At 42.9% G+C, this 15,661-nt stretch overlaps 9 non-coding genes across 9 annotated transcripts; all 9 read left to right on the top strand.

Annotated features, from left to right (window-relative positions):
* The first annotated feature begins 37 nt into the window (after positions 1-37).
* Positions 38-110, top strand: trnav-aac (transfer RNA valine (anticodon AAC)). The gene has a single exon. It is a non-coding gene; the product is annotated as a tRNA-Val (tRNA).
* Positions 111-623: 513 nt separating this feature from the next.
* trnav-cac (transfer RNA valine (anticodon CAC)) lies at positions 624-696 on the top strand. Its single transcript has one exon. It is a non-coding gene; the product is annotated as a tRNA-Val (tRNA).
* A 762-nt stretch (positions 697-1,458) lies between these two features.
* Positions 1,459-1,531, top strand: trnav-aac (transfer RNA valine (anticodon AAC)). Its single transcript has one exon. It is a non-coding gene; the product is annotated as a tRNA-Val (tRNA).
* Positions 1,532-2,044: 513 nt separating this feature from the next.
* trnav-cac (transfer RNA valine (anticodon CAC)) lies at positions 2,045-2,117 on the top strand. Its single transcript has one exon. It is a non-coding gene; the product is annotated as a tRNA-Val (tRNA).
* Positions 2,118-2,880: 763 nt separating this feature from the next.
* Positions 2,881-2,953, top strand: trnav-aac (transfer RNA valine (anticodon AAC)). Its single transcript has one exon. It is a non-coding gene; the product is annotated as a tRNA-Val (tRNA).
* A 513-nt stretch (positions 2,954-3,466) lies between these two features.
* Positions 3,467-3,539, top strand: trnav-cac (transfer RNA valine (anticodon CAC)). The gene has a single exon. It is a non-coding gene; the product is annotated as a tRNA-Val (tRNA).
* Positions 3,540-4,298: 759 nt separating this feature from the next.
* On the top strand, positions 4,299-4,371 carry trnav-aac (transfer RNA valine (anticodon AAC)). The gene has a single exon. It is a non-coding gene; the product is annotated as a tRNA-Val (tRNA).
* A 4,989-nt stretch (positions 4,372-9,360) lies between these two features.
* On the top strand, positions 9,361-9,433 carry trnav-cac (transfer RNA valine (anticodon CAC)). Its single transcript has one exon. It is a non-coding gene; the product is annotated as a tRNA-Val (tRNA).
* A 2,181-nt stretch (positions 9,434-11,614) lies between these two features.
* trnav-cac (transfer RNA valine (anticodon CAC)) lies at positions 11,615-11,687 on the top strand. The gene has a single exon. It is a non-coding gene; the product is annotated as a tRNA-Val (tRNA).
* The last annotated feature ends 3,974 nt before the right edge of the window (positions 11,688-15,661 follow it).

Genomic DNA, 15,661 nt, shown 5'->3' with positions numbered 1-15,661 from the left:
GCCAAAGTCAGCCACACCCTTTGAATTTCATCTTTAGGTTTCCGTAGTGTAGTGGTTATCACGTTCGCTTAACACGCAAAAGGTACCCGGTTCGATACCGGGCGGAAACATATTTAAAAAAATTGAACAGTAAGCCTATTCACTTAGGACTCGGTCCCAATTTCGCAATTCATGCTTTTCCTTCGCACTTCTCAATATTTGCTATTCAGACATACCTTTTTTAGTCGCGTAACGCACTCTGCATGTGTGGCTAGCTTGGGCGCTCTGAATACATTCCTGCTACATGTGGTCTGAGGTCCATAATGATTCAAATAGTTTACCATGCCAGGGTAAGCCGACAAGAAACACAGCCCTTATTTCAAGTGTTTTTAAAATCCCCCGTGGGGAACATGAATGGTGGAAAAACGATTGGAACCATTGTCCTGTTTGACCGCTAGTTTTTAATGGGTATAATGGCTCTTTCTGTGGTACTCAATTTGGGATATTATGTGAGGTAGACTTGTGGGCATTCCTAATATTTTCCCCGACTTACTCTTTTTGTATTGTAGTTTCAGTAGTGTAGTGGTTATCACGTTCGCCTCACACGTGAAAGTCAGTCACACCCTTAGTTTTCCACACATTAGGTTTCCGTAGTGTAGTGGTTATCACGTTCGCCTCACATGCGAAAGGTCCCCGGTTCGAAACCGGGTGGAAACATTTTGTAATATTCAATATTTCCCAATGCCCAGAGCCTAACATTTGGTTTGAAACAGTTGAGATTTGTCTAAACCTTGCTGTCTACCTCTCCGACCTGTGGATCAATGTTGCCGTTTTTGGGGGACCTCCTCCGTGCGATCTGTATGAATGTGACCAGACTGACAGCTTCTCTGAGCCAGGCAAATTCATTTATCAGGGTCATTATAATGGATATATCCAAATAAATGGCAATATAATCCAAGGTAAAACAAACAAAAATGTACATTGTTTTCTGTCATTACAGCTGCTTGATGTGACCGCTAGTTTTTAATGGGTACTATACACAATACCCCATAATGACAAAGCGATAACATATAGTTTTTATTAATGAAAAAAATATTTAAAAAAAAACTTATTTCCATACGTTTTCAGACCCTTTGCTATGAGGCTGGAAATTGAGCTCAGGTCCATCCTGTTTCCATTGATCATCCTTAGATATTTCTTTAACTTGATTGGAGTCCACCTGTGGTAAATTCAAATGATTGGTCATTTCTGCAGCATTGAAGGTACCCAAGAACACAGTGGCTTCCATCACTCTTAAATGGAAGAAGTTTTGAACCACCAAGCCTCTTCCAAGAGCCGGCGGCACACAATAATTCCCGGCTTCTCAAGCCTTATTGCTTAATTAATGGACTAAGTCATTTCTGATTTCATTAGGTTCTGAGAGCGATAAATGTCCCACCCAGCCAAAGTCAGCCACACCCTTTGAATTCCACTCATTAGGTTTCCGTAGTGTAGTGGTTATCACGTTCGCTTAACACGTGAAAGGTCCCCGGTTCGAGACCGGGCGGAAACATATTTAAAAAAATTGGACAGTAAGCCTATTCACTTAGGACTCGGTCCCAATTTCGGAATTCATGCTTTTCCTTCGCACTTCTCAATATTTGCTATTCAGACGTACCTTTTTTAGTCGCGTAACGCACTCTGCATGCATGGCTAGCTTGGGCGCTCTGAATACATTCCTGCTACGTGTGATCTGAGGTCCATAATGATTCAAATAGTTTACCATGCCAGGGTAAGCTGACAAGAAACACAGCCCTTATTTCAAGTGTTTTTAAAATCCCCCGTTGGGAATATGAATGGTGGAAAAACGATTGGAACCATTTTCCTGTTTGACCGCTAGTTTTTAATGGGTATAATGGCTCTTTCTGTGGTACTCAATTTGGGATATTATGTGAGGTAGACTTGTGGGCATTCCTAATATTTTCCCCGACTTACTCTTTTTGTATTGTAGTTTCAGTAGTGTAGTGGTTATCACGTTCGCCTCACACGTGAAAGTCAGTCACACCCTTAGTTTTCCACACATTAGGTTTCCGTAGTGTAGTGGTTATCACGTTCGCCTCACATGCGAAAGGTCCCAGGTTCGAAACCGGGCGGAAACATTTTGTAATATTCAATATTTCCCAATGCCCAGAGCCTAACATTTGGTTTGAAACAGTTGAGATTTGTCTAAACCTTGCTGTCTACCTCTCCGACCTGTGGATCAATGTTGCCGTTTTTTGGGGGACCTCCTCCGTGCGATCTGTATGAATGTGACCAGACTGACAGCTTCTCTGAGCCAGGCAAATTCATTTATCAGGGTCATTATAATGGATATATCCAAATAAATGGCAATATAATCCAAGGTAAAACAAACAAAAATGTACATTGTTTTCTGTCATTACAGCTGCTTGATGTGACCGCTAGTTTTTAATGGGTACTATACACAATACCCCATAATGACAAAGCGATAACATATAGTTTTTATTAATGAAAAAAATATTTAAAAAAAAACTTATTTACATACGTTTTCAGACCCTTTGCTATGAGGCTGGAAATTGAGCTCAGGTCCATCCTGTTTCCATTGATCATCCTTAGATATTTCTTTAAATTGATTGGAGTCCACCTGTGGTAAATTCAAATGATTGGTCATTTCTGCAGCATTGAAGGTACCCAAGAACACAGTGGCTTCCATCACTCTTAAATGGAAGAAGTTTTGAACCACCAAGCCTCTTCCAAGAGCCGGCGGCACACAATAATTCCCGGCTTCTCAAGCCTTATTGCTTAATTAATGGACTAAGTAATTTCTGATTTCATTAGGTTCTGAGAGCGATAAATGTCCCACCCAGCCAAAGTCAGCCACACCCTTTGAATTCCACTCATTAGGTTTCCGTAGTGTAGTGGTTATCACGTTCGCTTAACACGCGAAAGGTCCCCGGTTCGAGACCGGGCGGAAACATATTTAAAAAAATTGGACAGTAAGCCTATTCACTTAGGACTCGGTCCCAATTTCGGAATTCATGCTTTTCCTTCGCACTTCTCAATATTTGCTATTCAGACGTACCTTTTTTAGTCGCGTAACGCACTCTGCATATATGGCTAGCTTGGGCGCTCTGAATACATTCCTGCTACGTGTGATCTGAGGTCCATAATGATTCAAATAGTTTACCATGCCAGGGTAAGCTGACAAGAAACACAGCCCTTATTTCAAGTGTTTTTAAAATCCCCCGTTGGGAATATGAATGGTGGAAAAACGATTGGAACCATTTTCCTGTTTGACCGCTAGTTTTTAATGGGTATAATGGCTCTTTCTGTGGTACTCAATTTGGGATATTATGTGAGGTAGACTTGTGGGCATTCCTAATATTTTCCCCGACTTACTCTTTTTGTATTGTAGTTTCAGTAGTGTGGTGGTTGTCACGTTCGCCTCACACGTGAAAGTCAGTCACACCCTTAGTTTTCCACACATTAGGTTTCCGTAGTGTAGTGGTTATCACGTTCGCCTCACATGCGAAAGGTCCCCGGTTCGAAACCGGGCGGAAACATTTTGTAATATTCAATATTTCCCAATGCCCAGAGCCTAACATTTGGTTTGAAACAGTTGAGATTTGTCTAAACCTTGCTGTCTACCTCTCCGACCTGTGGATCAATGTTGCCGTTTTTTGGGGGACCTCCTCCGTGCGATCTGTATGAATGTGACCAGACTGACAGCTTCTCTGAGCCAGGCAAATTCATTTATCAGGGTCATTATAATGGATATATCCAAATAAATGGCAATATAATCCAAGGTAAAACAAACAAAAATGTACATTGTTTTCTGTCATTACAGCTGCTTGATGTGACCGCTAGTTTTTAATGGGTACTATACACAATACCCCATAATGACAAAGCGATAACATATAGTTTTTATTAATGAAAAAAATATTTTAAAACGTATTTCCATACGTTTTCAGACCCTTTGCTATGAGGCTGGAAATTGAGCTCAGGTCCATCCTGTTTCCATTGATCATCCTTAGATATTTCTTTAACTTGATTGGAGTCCACCTGTGGTAAATTCAAATGATTGGTCATTTCTGCAGCATTGAAGGTACCCAAGAACACAGTGGCTTCCATCACTCTTAAATGGAAGAAGTTTTGAACCACCAAGCCTCTTCCAAGAGCCGGCGGCACACAATAATTCCCGGCTTCTCAAGCCTTATTGCTTAATTAATGGACTAAGTAATTTCTGATTTCATTAGGTTCTGAGAGCGATAAATGTCCCACCCAGCCAAAGTCAGCCACACCCTTTGAATTCCACTCATTAGGTTTCCGTAGTGTAGTGGTTATCACGTTCGCTTAACACGCGAAAGGTCCCCGGTTCGAGACCGGGCGGAAACATATTTTAAAAAATTGGACAGTAAGCCTATTCACTTAGGACTCGGTCCCAATTTCGGAATTCATGCTTTTCCTTCGCACTTCTCAATATTTGCTATTCAGACGTACCTTTTTTAGTCGCGTAACGCACTCTGCATGCATGGCTAGCTTGGGCGCTCTGAATACATTCCTGCTACGTGTGATCTGAGGTCCATAATGGTTCAAATAGTTTACCATGCCAGGGTAAGCTGACAAGAAACACAGCCCTTATTTCAAGTGTTTTTAAAATCCCCCGTTGGGAATATGAATGGTGGAAAAACGATTGGAACCATTTTCCTGTTTGACCGCTAGTTTTTAATGGGTATAATGGCTCTTTCTGTGGTACTCAATTTGGGATATTATGTGAGGTAGACTTGTGGGCATTCCTAATATTTTCCCCGACTTACTCTTTTTGTATTGTAGTTTCAGTAGTGTAAATCAAATCAAATCAAATCAAATTTATTTATATAGCCCTTCGTACATCAGCTGATATCTCAAAGTGCTGTACAGAAACCCAGCCTAAAACCCCAAACAGCAAGCAATGCAGGTGGAGAAGCACGGTGGCTAGGAAAAACTCCCTAGAAAGGCCAATACCTAGGAAGAAACCTAGAGAGGAACCAGGCTATGTGGGGTGGCCAGTCCTCTTCTGGCTGTGCCGGGTGGAGATTATAACAGAACATGGTCAAGATGTTCAATGTTCATAAATGACCAGCATGGTCGAATAATAATAAGGCAGAACAGTTGAAACTAGAGCAGCAGCACAGTCAGGTGGAAGTTGAAACTGGAGCAGCAGCATGGCCAGGTAGACTGGGGACAGCAAGGAGTCATCATGTCAGGTAGTCCTGGGGCATGGTCCTAGGGCTCAGGTCAGTTGAAACTGGAACAGCAGCATGGCCAGGTGGACTGGGGACAGCAAGGAGTCATCATGTCAGGTAGTCCTGGGGCATGGTCCTAGGGCTCAGGTCCTCCGAGAGAGAGAAAGAAAGAGAGAAGGAGAGAATTAGAGAACGCACACTTAGATTCACACAGGACACCGAATAGGACAGGAGAAGTACTCCAGATATAACAAACTGACCCCAGCCCCCCGACACATAAACTACTGCAGCATAAATACTGGAGGCTGAGACAGGAGGGGTCAGGAGACACTGTGGCCCCATCCGAGGACACCCCCGGACAGGGCCAAACAGGAAGGATATAACCCCACCCACTTTGCCAAAGCACAGCCCCCACACCACTAGAGGGATATCTTCAACCACCAACTTACCATCCTGAGACAAGGCTGAGTATAGCCCACAAAGATCTCCGCCACGGCACAACCCAAGGGGGGGGGGGGGCGCCAACCCAGACAGGATGACCACAACAGTGAATCAACCCACTCAGGTGACGCACCCCCTCCAGGGACAGCATGAGAGAGCCCCAGCAAGCCAGTGACTCAGCCCCTGTAATAGGGTTAGAGGCAGAGAATCCCAGTGGAAAGAGGGGAACCGGCCAGGCAGAGACAGCAAGGGCGGTTCGTTGCTCCAGAGCCTTTCCGTTCACCTTCCCACTCCTGGGCCAGACTACACTCAATCATATGACCCACTGAAGAGATGAGTCTTCAGTAAAGACTTAAAGGTTGAGACCGAGTTTGCGTCTCTGACATGGGTAGGCAGACCGTTCCATAAAAATGGAGCTCTATAGGAGAAAGCCCTGCCTCCAGCTGTTTGCTTAGAAATTCTAGGGACAATTAGGAGGCCTGCGTCTTGTGACCGTAGCGTACGTATAGGTATGTACGGCAGGACCAAATCAGAGAGATAGGTAGGAGCAAGCCCATGTAATGCTTTGTAGGTTAGCAGTAAAACCTTGAAATCAGCCCTTGCTTTGACAGGAAGCCAGTGTAGAGAGGCTAGCACTGGAGTAATATGATCAAATTTTTTGGTTCTAGTCAGGATTCTAGCAGCCGTATTTAGCACTAACTGAAGTTTATTTAGTGCTTTATCCGGGTAGCCGGAAAATAGAGCATTGCAGTAGTCTAACCTAGAAGTGACAAAAGCATGGATTAATTTTTCTGCATCATTTTTGGACAGAAAGTTTCTGATTTTTGCAATGTTACGTAGATGGAAAAAAGCTGTCCTCGAAATGGTCTTGATATGTTCTTCAAAAGAGAGATCAGGGTCCAGAGTAACGCCGAGGTCCTTCACAGTTTTATTTGAGACGACTGTACAACCATTAAGATTAATTGTCAGATTCAACAGAAGATCTCTTTGTTTCTTGGGACCTAGAACAAGCATCTCTGTTTTGTCCGAGTTTAATAGTAGAAAGTTTGCAGCCATCCACTTCCTTATGTCTGAAACACATGCTTCTAGCGAGGGCAATTTTGGGGCTTCACCATGTTTCATTGAAATGTACAGCTGTGTGTCATCCGCATAGCAGTGAAAGTTTACATTATGTTTTCGAATAACATCCCCAAGAGGTAAAATATATAGTGAAAACAATAGTGGTCCTAAAACGGAACCTTGAGGAACACCGAAATTTACAGTTGATTTGTCAGAGGACAAACCATTCACAGAGACAAACTGATATCTTTCCGACAGATAAGATCTAAACCAGGCCAGAACATGTCCGTGTAGACCAATTTGGGTTTCCAATCTCTCCAAAAGAATGTGGTGATCGATGGTATCAAAAGCAGCACTAAGGTCTAGGAGCACGAGGACAGATGCAGAGCCTCGGTCCGATGCCATTAAAATGTCATTTACCACCTTCACAAGTGCCGTCTCAGTGCTATGATGGGGTCTAAAACCAGACTGAAGCATTTCGTATACATTGTTTGTCTTCATGAAGGCAGTGAGTTGCTGCGCAACAGCCTTCTCTAAAATTTTTGAGAGGAATGGAAGATTCGATATAGGCCGATAGTTTTTTATATTTTCTGGGTCAAGGTTTGGCTTTTTCAAGAGAGGCTTTATTACTGCCACTTTTAGTGAGTTTGGTACACATCCAGTGGATAGAGAGCCGTTTATTATGTTCAACATAGGAGGGCCAAGCACAGGAAGCAGCTCTTTCAGTAGTTTAGTTGGAATAGGGTCCAGTATGCAGCTTGAAGGTTTAGAGGCCATGATTATTTTCATCATTGTGTCAAGAGATATAGTACTAAAACACTTGAGCGTCTCTCTTGATCCTAGGTCCTGGCAGAGTTGTGCAGACTCAGGACAACTGAGGTTTGGAGGAATACGCAGGTTTAAAGAGGAGTCCGTAATTTGCTTTCTAATAATCATAATCTTTTCCTCAAAGAAGTTCATGAATTTATCACTGCTAAAGTGAAAGTCATCCTCTCTTGGGGAATGCTGCTTTTTAGTTAGCTTTGCGACAGTATTAAAAAGGAATTTCGGATTGTTCTTATTTTCCTCAATTAAGTTAGAAAAATAGGATGATCGAGCAGCAGTAAGGGCTCTACGGTACTGCACGGTACCGTCCTTCCAAGCTAGTCGGAAGACTTCCAGTTTGGTGTGGCGCCATTTCCGTTCCAATTTTCTGGAAGCTTGCTTCAGAGCTCGGGTATTTTCTGTGTACCAGGGAGCTAGTTTCTTATGAGACATTATTTTTGTTTTTAGGGGTGCAACTGCATCTAGGGTATTGCGCAAGGTTAGATTGAGATCCTCAGTTAGGTGGTTAACTGATTTTTGTCCTCTGGCGTCCTTGGGTAGGCAGAGGGAGTCTGGAAGGGCATCAAGGAATCTTTGTGTTGTCTGTGAATTTATAGCACGACTTTTGATGTTCCTTGGTTGGGGTCTAAGCAGATTATTTGTTGCAATTGCAAACGTAATAAAATGGTGGTCCGATAGTCCAGGATTATGAGGAAAAACATTAAGATCCACCACATTTATTCCATGGGACAAAACTAGGTCCAGCGTATGACTGTGACAGTGAGTGGGTCCAGAGACATGTTGGACAAAACCCACTGAGTCGATGATGGCTCTGAAAGCCTTTTGGAGTGGGTCTGTGGACTTTTCCATGTGAATATTAAAGTCACCAAAGATTAGAATATTATCTGCTATGACTACAAGGTCCGATAGGAATTCAGGGAACTCAGTGAGAAACGCTGTATATGGCCCAGGAGGCCTGTAAACAGTAGCTATAAAAAGTGATTGAGTAGGCTGCATAGATTTCATGACTAGAAGCTCAAAAGACGAAAATGTCTTTTTTTTTTGTGTAAATTGAAATTTGCTATCGTAAATGTTAGCAACACCTCCGCCTTTGCGGGATGCACGGGGGATATGGTCACTAGTGTAGCCAGGAGGTGAGGCCTCATTTAAAACAGTAAATTCATCAGGCTTAAGCCATGTTTCAGTCAGGCCAATCACATCAAGATTATGATCAGTGATTAGTTCATTCACTATAATTGCCTTTGAAGTAAGGGATCTAACATTAAGTAGCCCTATTTTGAGATGTGAGGTATCATGATCTCTTTCAGTAATGACAGGAATGGAGGTGGTCTTTATCCTAGTGAGATTGCTAAGGCGAACACCGCCATGTTTAGTTTTGCCCAACCTAGGTCGAGGCACAGACACGGTCTCAATGGTGATAGCTGAGCTGACTACACTGACTGTGCTAATGGCAGACTCCACTATGCTGGCAGGCTGGCTAACAGCCTGCTGCCTGGCCTGCACCCTATTTCATTGTGGAGCTAGAGGAGTTAGAGCCCTGTCTATGTTGGTAGATAAGATGAGAGCACCCCTCCAGCTAGGATGGAGTCCGTCACTCCTCAGCAGGTCAGGCTTGGTCCTGTTTGTGGGTGAGTCCCAGAAAGAGGGCCAATTATCTACAAATTCTAACTTTTGGGAGGGGCAGAAAACAGTTTTCAACCAGCGATTGAGTTGTGAGACTCTGCTGTAGAGCTCATCACTCCCCCTAACTGGGAGGGGGCCAGAGACAATTAGTGGTTATCACGTTCGCCTCACACGTGAAAGTCAGTCACACCCTTAGTTTTCCACATATTAGGTTTCCGTAGTGTAGTGGTTATCACGTTCGCCTCACATGCGAAAGGTCCCCGGTTCGAAACCGGGCGGAAACATTTTGTAATATTCAATATTTCCCAATGCCCAGAGCCTAACATTTGGTTTGAAACAGTTGAGATTTGTCTAAACCTTGCTGTCTACCTCTCCGACCTGTGGATCAATGTTGCCGTTTTTTGGGGGACCTCCTCCGTGCGATCTGTATGAATGTGACCAGACTGACAGCTTCTCTGAGCCAGGCAAATTCATTTTTCAGGGTCATTGTAATGGATATATCCAAATAAATGGCAATATAATCCAAGATAAAACAAACTAAAATGTAGATTATTTTCTGTCATTACAGCTGCTTGATGTGACCGCTAGTTTTTAATGGGTACTATACACAATACCCCATAATGACAAAGCGATAACATATAGTTTTTATTAATGAAAAAAATATTTAAAAACATATTTACATACGTTTTCAGACCCTTTGCTATGAGGCTGGAAATTGAGTTCAGGTCCATCCTGTTTCCATTGATCATCCTTAGATATTTCTTTAACTTGATTGGAGTCCACCTGTGGTAAATTCAAATGATTGGTCATTTCTGCAGCATTGAAGGTACCCAAGAACACAGTGGCTTCCATCACTCTTAAATGGAAGAAGTTTTGAACCACCAAGCCTCTTCCAAGAGCCGGCGGCACACAATAATTCCCGGCTTCTCAAGCCTTATTGCTTAATTAATGGACTAAGTAATTTCTGATTTCATTAGGTTCTGGGAGCGATAAACGTCCCACCCAGCCAAAGTCAGCCACACCCTTTGAATTCCACTCATTAGGTTTCCGTAGTGTAGTGGTTATCACTTCTGCCTCACACGTGAAGGGCCCCGGTTCGAAACCGGGCGGAAGCATTTTGTAATATTCAATATTTCCTAATGCCCAGAGGCTAACATTTGGTTTGAAACAGTTGAGGTTTGTCTAAACCTTGCTGTCTACCTCTCCGACCTGTGGATCAATGTTGCCGTTTTTTGGGGGACCTCCTCCGTGCGATCTGTATGAATGTGACCAGACTGACAGCTTCTCTGAGCCAGGCAAATTCATTTATCAGGGTCATTGTAATGGATATATCCAAATAAATGGCAATATAATCCAAGGTAAAACAAACTAAAATGTAGATTGTTTTCTGTCATTACAGCTGCTTGATGTGACCGCTAGTTTTTAATGGGTACTATACACAATACCCCATAATGACAAAGCGATAACATATAGTTTTTATTAAATACAAAAATATTTAAAAAAAAAACTTATTTACATACGTTTTCAGACCCTTTGCTATGAGGCTGGAAATGGAGCTCAGGTCCATCCTGTTTCCATTGATCATCCTTAGATATTTCTTTAACTTGATTGGAGTCCACCTGTGGTAAATTCAAATTATTGGTCATTTCTGCAGCATTGAAGGTACCCAAGAACACAGTGGCTTCCATCACTCTTAAATGGAAGAAGTTTTGAACCACCAAGCCTCTTCCAAGAGCCGGCGGCACACAATAATTCCCGGCTTCTCAAGCCTTATTGCTTAATTAATGGACTAAGTAATTTCTGATTTCATTAGGTTCTGAGAGCGATAAATGTCCCACCCAGCCAAAGTCAGTCACACCCTTTGAATTCCACTCATTAGGTTTCCATAGTGTAGTGGTTATCACGTTCGCTTAACACGCGAAAGGTCCCCGGTTTGAGACCGGGCGGAAACATATTTTAAAAAATTGGACAGGAAGCCTATTCACTTAGGACTCGGTCCCAATTTCGGAATTCATGCTTTTCCTTCGCACTTCTCAATATTTGCTATTCAGACTTACCTTTTTTAGTCGCGTAACGCACTCTGCATGTGTGGCTAGCTTGGGCGCTCTGAATACATTCCTGCTACGTGTGGTCTGAGGTCCATAATGATTCAAATAGTTTACCATGCCAGGGTAAGCTGACAAGAAACACAGCCCTTATTTCAAGTGTTTTTAAAATCCCCCGTGGGGAATATGAATGGTGGAAAAACGATTGGAACCATTTTCCTGTTTGACCGCTAGTTTTTAATGGGTATTATGGCTCTTTCTGTGGTACTCAATTTGGGATATTATGTGAGGTAGACTTGTGGGCATTCCTAATATTTTCCACGACTTCCTCTTTTTGTATTGTAGTTTCAGTAGTGTAGTGGTTATCACGTTCGCCTCACACGCGAAAGTCAGTCACACCCTTAGTTTTCCACACTTTAGGTTTCCGTAGTGTAGTGGTTATCACATTCGCCTCACACGCGAAAGGTCCCCGGTTCGAAACCGTGCGGAAACATTTTGTAATATTCAATATTTCCCAATGCCCAGAGGCTACCATTTGGTTTGAAACAGTTGAGTTTTGTCTAAACCTTGCAGTCTACCTAGATTATTTTCTGTCATTACAGCTGCTTGATGTGACCGCTAGTTTTTAATGGGTACTATACACAATACCCCATAATGACAAAGCGATAACATATAGTTTTTATTAATGAAAAAAATATTTTAAAAAAAACTTATATACATACGTTTTCAGACCCTTTGCTATGAGGCTGGAAATTGAGCTCAGGTTCATCCTGTTTCCATTGATCATCCTTAGATGTTTCTTCAACTTGATTGGAGTCCACCTGTGGTAAATTCAAATGATTGGTCATTTCTGCAGCATTGAAGGTACCCAAGAACACAGTGGCTTCCATCACTCTTAAATGGAAGAAGTTTTGAACCACCAAGCCTCTTCCAAGAGCCGGCGGCACACAATAATTCCCGGCTTCTCAAGCCTTATTGCTTAATTAATGGACTAAGTAATTTCTGATTTCATTAGGTTCTGAGAGCGATAAATGTCCCACCCAGCCAAAGTCAGCCACACCCTTTACATTCCATACCTTAAGGGAAGATTTCGGCAGGTGCCGTATGGTTAGTGAGAAAGTCCATATTGGAAATGTACGGTCCCTTACTAGACGTCCGAAATCGTTTGTAAAATTCGCGGACGGCGTCGGGCCGAGCGGCAGGGCCGGACCTACCGGGAAGTCATCAAATGAACTTTGTCGGACATTCGGTTTCCGTTTTACAAAAATAATAAGATTTTGGTCATTTTACCGCTGTCCCGGAAATTCCCACAAGAGGGCATAAGCAATCATATTGCTATTGGACAAAACATCATGATTCACGACGGGGCCTTATCTCGAAAACTGAAAATATTTCAAAGCCGAAACTCGGTGAGCGTAGGTTTGGCATAATGGGCAGTTGGCCCCGAACAAGATGGCGTCTAGGCCTCAACGGTTTTTGAGTTATGGCCATTTATCTGGGATTAAAGGTCCAAAATGAAAATAGAGAAATTATTTTTCCACTTCACGTCAAAGTCAAGGAGCCTCCGGTGTCAATTTAAGAGAAATCGTACAACGACAGATTGGTGATGTTCACGGATAGGTGTTTTTTTTCAACGGTTACAGATCCAGTTGCAGGGTGTTCTTACGAATCTTTTTAAAGTGTGCTCTGCGAGATTTCTGTGATTTTCTATGATTTTCTGAAATAACACACACTCACTAAACCCTCCGTAAATAACTCAGTTCTTAACGTAAAGACTTAAAACTCAGGATTATGTAAAGGCATACCCCAATCAGGATATAAGTTTATTTATAGCTTCCTGTGCCAACCGGAAGTGCCTTAAAAGGTCAGATCTTTTCAAAACTTCATATGTGTGATTAGGCAACCCCCATAAACTGTAAGTCAGTCATTTCTCCCAACAGATGACAAAGAAAAGCTCTCTCTCACACACACACACACACACACACAGAAACACACACACAGCAAGGATGGAGTGACAAAGTGCGGTGCTTAAAGACACACAAAGCCTACAATGGCATTTCCATATTCTCTAGGCCGTGCCGAGTTCAACAAGATGCCCCGCTTGACCGTAGCTCGCTCGGTCTAAGCACAGCGACCATTAGAAAAGTAGGCCCAAAATGAAGGCTGGCCCTCAATGTCATTTGCTTTTGGGTGACAGTGAGAGAACCATTAAGGTGAGAAGCACAATTCGACCTCAGGAACGTACCTGAGGTCCTCCCGATCCGTGCAAGCCTAACCTTGACCGTGTGGCATTAACCCTTAACAGTTAAAAGAAGGTGTTTATATCAAACAGTTTGCATTGACTTCTCTCCCCATAGGAATACATTGCCTGCACCTCTAAATTCAACCTGAAGCCTATGTGGGTTATGAATGCCTAATGAACCTGTCTTCTATGACAGTCCATCAGACCACTATGAGGTCTACCTGTGTCGATTCTAAGCTTCTTGGAGCAAACGGAAGTGGTTAAATTGACCCAAAAGGTGTTTTGATGTACATAACCTTCAAAGGTGAAAATGACTACATTCAACCCTGTGTAGATCGTAGATCAGTCAATTCTTAACTTAAAGACTTAAAACTCAGGATTCTGTAAGTGTCTATGTCAATCAAGACATGTGTTTACTTATAGCTTCCTGTGCTAACCGGAAGTGCCTTTAATTGGGTCACACTGTCTGTTTTGAAGGGTTAGAAAATTCACATCTCTCCAAAACTTCATATGTGTGACTAGGTAACCCTCCTAAACTGTAAATCAGTCATTTCTCCCAGCAGATGTCAAAGAAAAGCTCTCACACACACACACAGCAAGGATGGAGTGATAAAGTGCGGTGCTCAAAGACACAGAGAGCAGGCAATGGCATAAACATAATCTCTAGGCCGTGCCGAGTTCAATGAGATATCCCGCTTGACCGTAGCTCGCTGGGTCTAAGCGCAGCGACCATTAGAAAAGTAGGCCCAAAATGAAGCCTGCCCCACAACGTCATTTGCTTTTGGGTGACAGTGAGAGAACCGTTAGGGTGAGAAGCACAATTCGACCTCAGGTACGTTCCTAAGGTCCTCCCGATCCGTGCAAGCCTAACGTTGACCGTGTGGCATTAACCCTTAATAGTTAAAAGAAGGTGTTTACTTCAAAGAGTTTGCATTGACTTCTTTCCCCATAGGAATACATTGCCTGCACCCCTAAATTCAACCTGAAGCCTATGTGGGTTATGAATGTCGTATGAACCTGTCTTCGATGACAGTCCATCAGGCCACTATGAGGTCTACCTGTGTTGATTCTAAGCTTCCTGAACCAACCGGAAGTGGTTAAAATCACCCTAAAAGTGTTTATTCATACCCTGCCTGCAGTTTGATAGACATAGTGCATTCAACCCTGTGTAAATCAGTCAATTCTTAAAGTAAGGACTTAAAACTCAGGATTCCGTAAAAGCATACCCCAGTGAGGATATGTGTTGACTTATAGCTTCCTGTGCCAACCGGAAGTGCCATAATTGGTGTCTCAGGGGCTGTTTCGAGGGGTTAAAAAAGTCAGATCTTTCCAACACTTCATAGATGTGATTAGGCAACCCCCATGAACTGTAAATCAGTCATTTTTCCCATAAAATTTCAAAGGAAAAATAAATCACACTAAAACACAACTTGGATGGAGGGACGTATTGGGGTGCGTAGAGACAGACAGTGACTGCAATAGTTAGCTTTGTTCGAGCTAAAAAAGAACCGTCAGACCTAGAGTTCCGAAACTTTAGAATCCTGTTCTAGACCTCCGGTCGATAGTGCGTGGTGAGTTAGGTGGCTCTAGAAGGTTCTCGGACCGAGAAACAGCCTCGTACATTTGCAATGATTTCAATTCATTTTGACCATTACGAAAATGACGACATTTAGAAAAGTCTCAGAGACACAAGACTAGGTGCATTGCGACCGTGTCGGCCCATAGAGACGGACCCCAACGTTTCTGTCCGATAGCTCATTCAAGGACCCCGTAGCAAGTCATGTAAAAAGTGGATTTTCAGCACCAATTAGGGTTTTGCTCGGACACCAAATGAACGATCGAGCCGAAACTTGGGATTCGGGGTCGCCTCAGCTAGGCCTACACATAACATAAGAAATGGACCCGCAGCTAGAACGTAACTACGTGTTTTATGTTTTTTTTATGGTTTGAACCGAAGGCGTTGTGAATTTTGGGCCAGCTCTGAAGTATGTGATAGTTGGCTACTAAACGAGTTGGAAAAAGTGGGTTTGGTGTCAGTTTGTATCAGTTTGGTGTCAGAATGATATCTAATTGACTGATGGACGGTGACTTGCTGGTGACTCTTGTCCATTTGCAATATGTTTAAACAGTGAGGTACCATCACCAAAGTGACATTCTGAAATCAACCCTAACGAGCGACTGAGATGAACCAGAATCACTGCCCAGCCATCCCGAGTTCATCGGGC

Source organism: Oncorhynchus kisutch, unplaced genomic scaffold (genome assembly GCF_002021735.2).
Source record: "Oncorhynchus kisutch isolate 150728-3 unplaced genomic scaffold, Okis_V2 scaffold986, whole genome shotgun sequence".
In the NCBI taxonomy this organism is placed as follows: Eukaryota; Metazoa; Chordata; class Actinopteri; order Salmoniformes; family Salmonidae; genus Oncorhynchus; species Oncorhynchus kisutch.
This window is presented reverse-complemented; position numbering and strand designations above follow the sequence as displayed.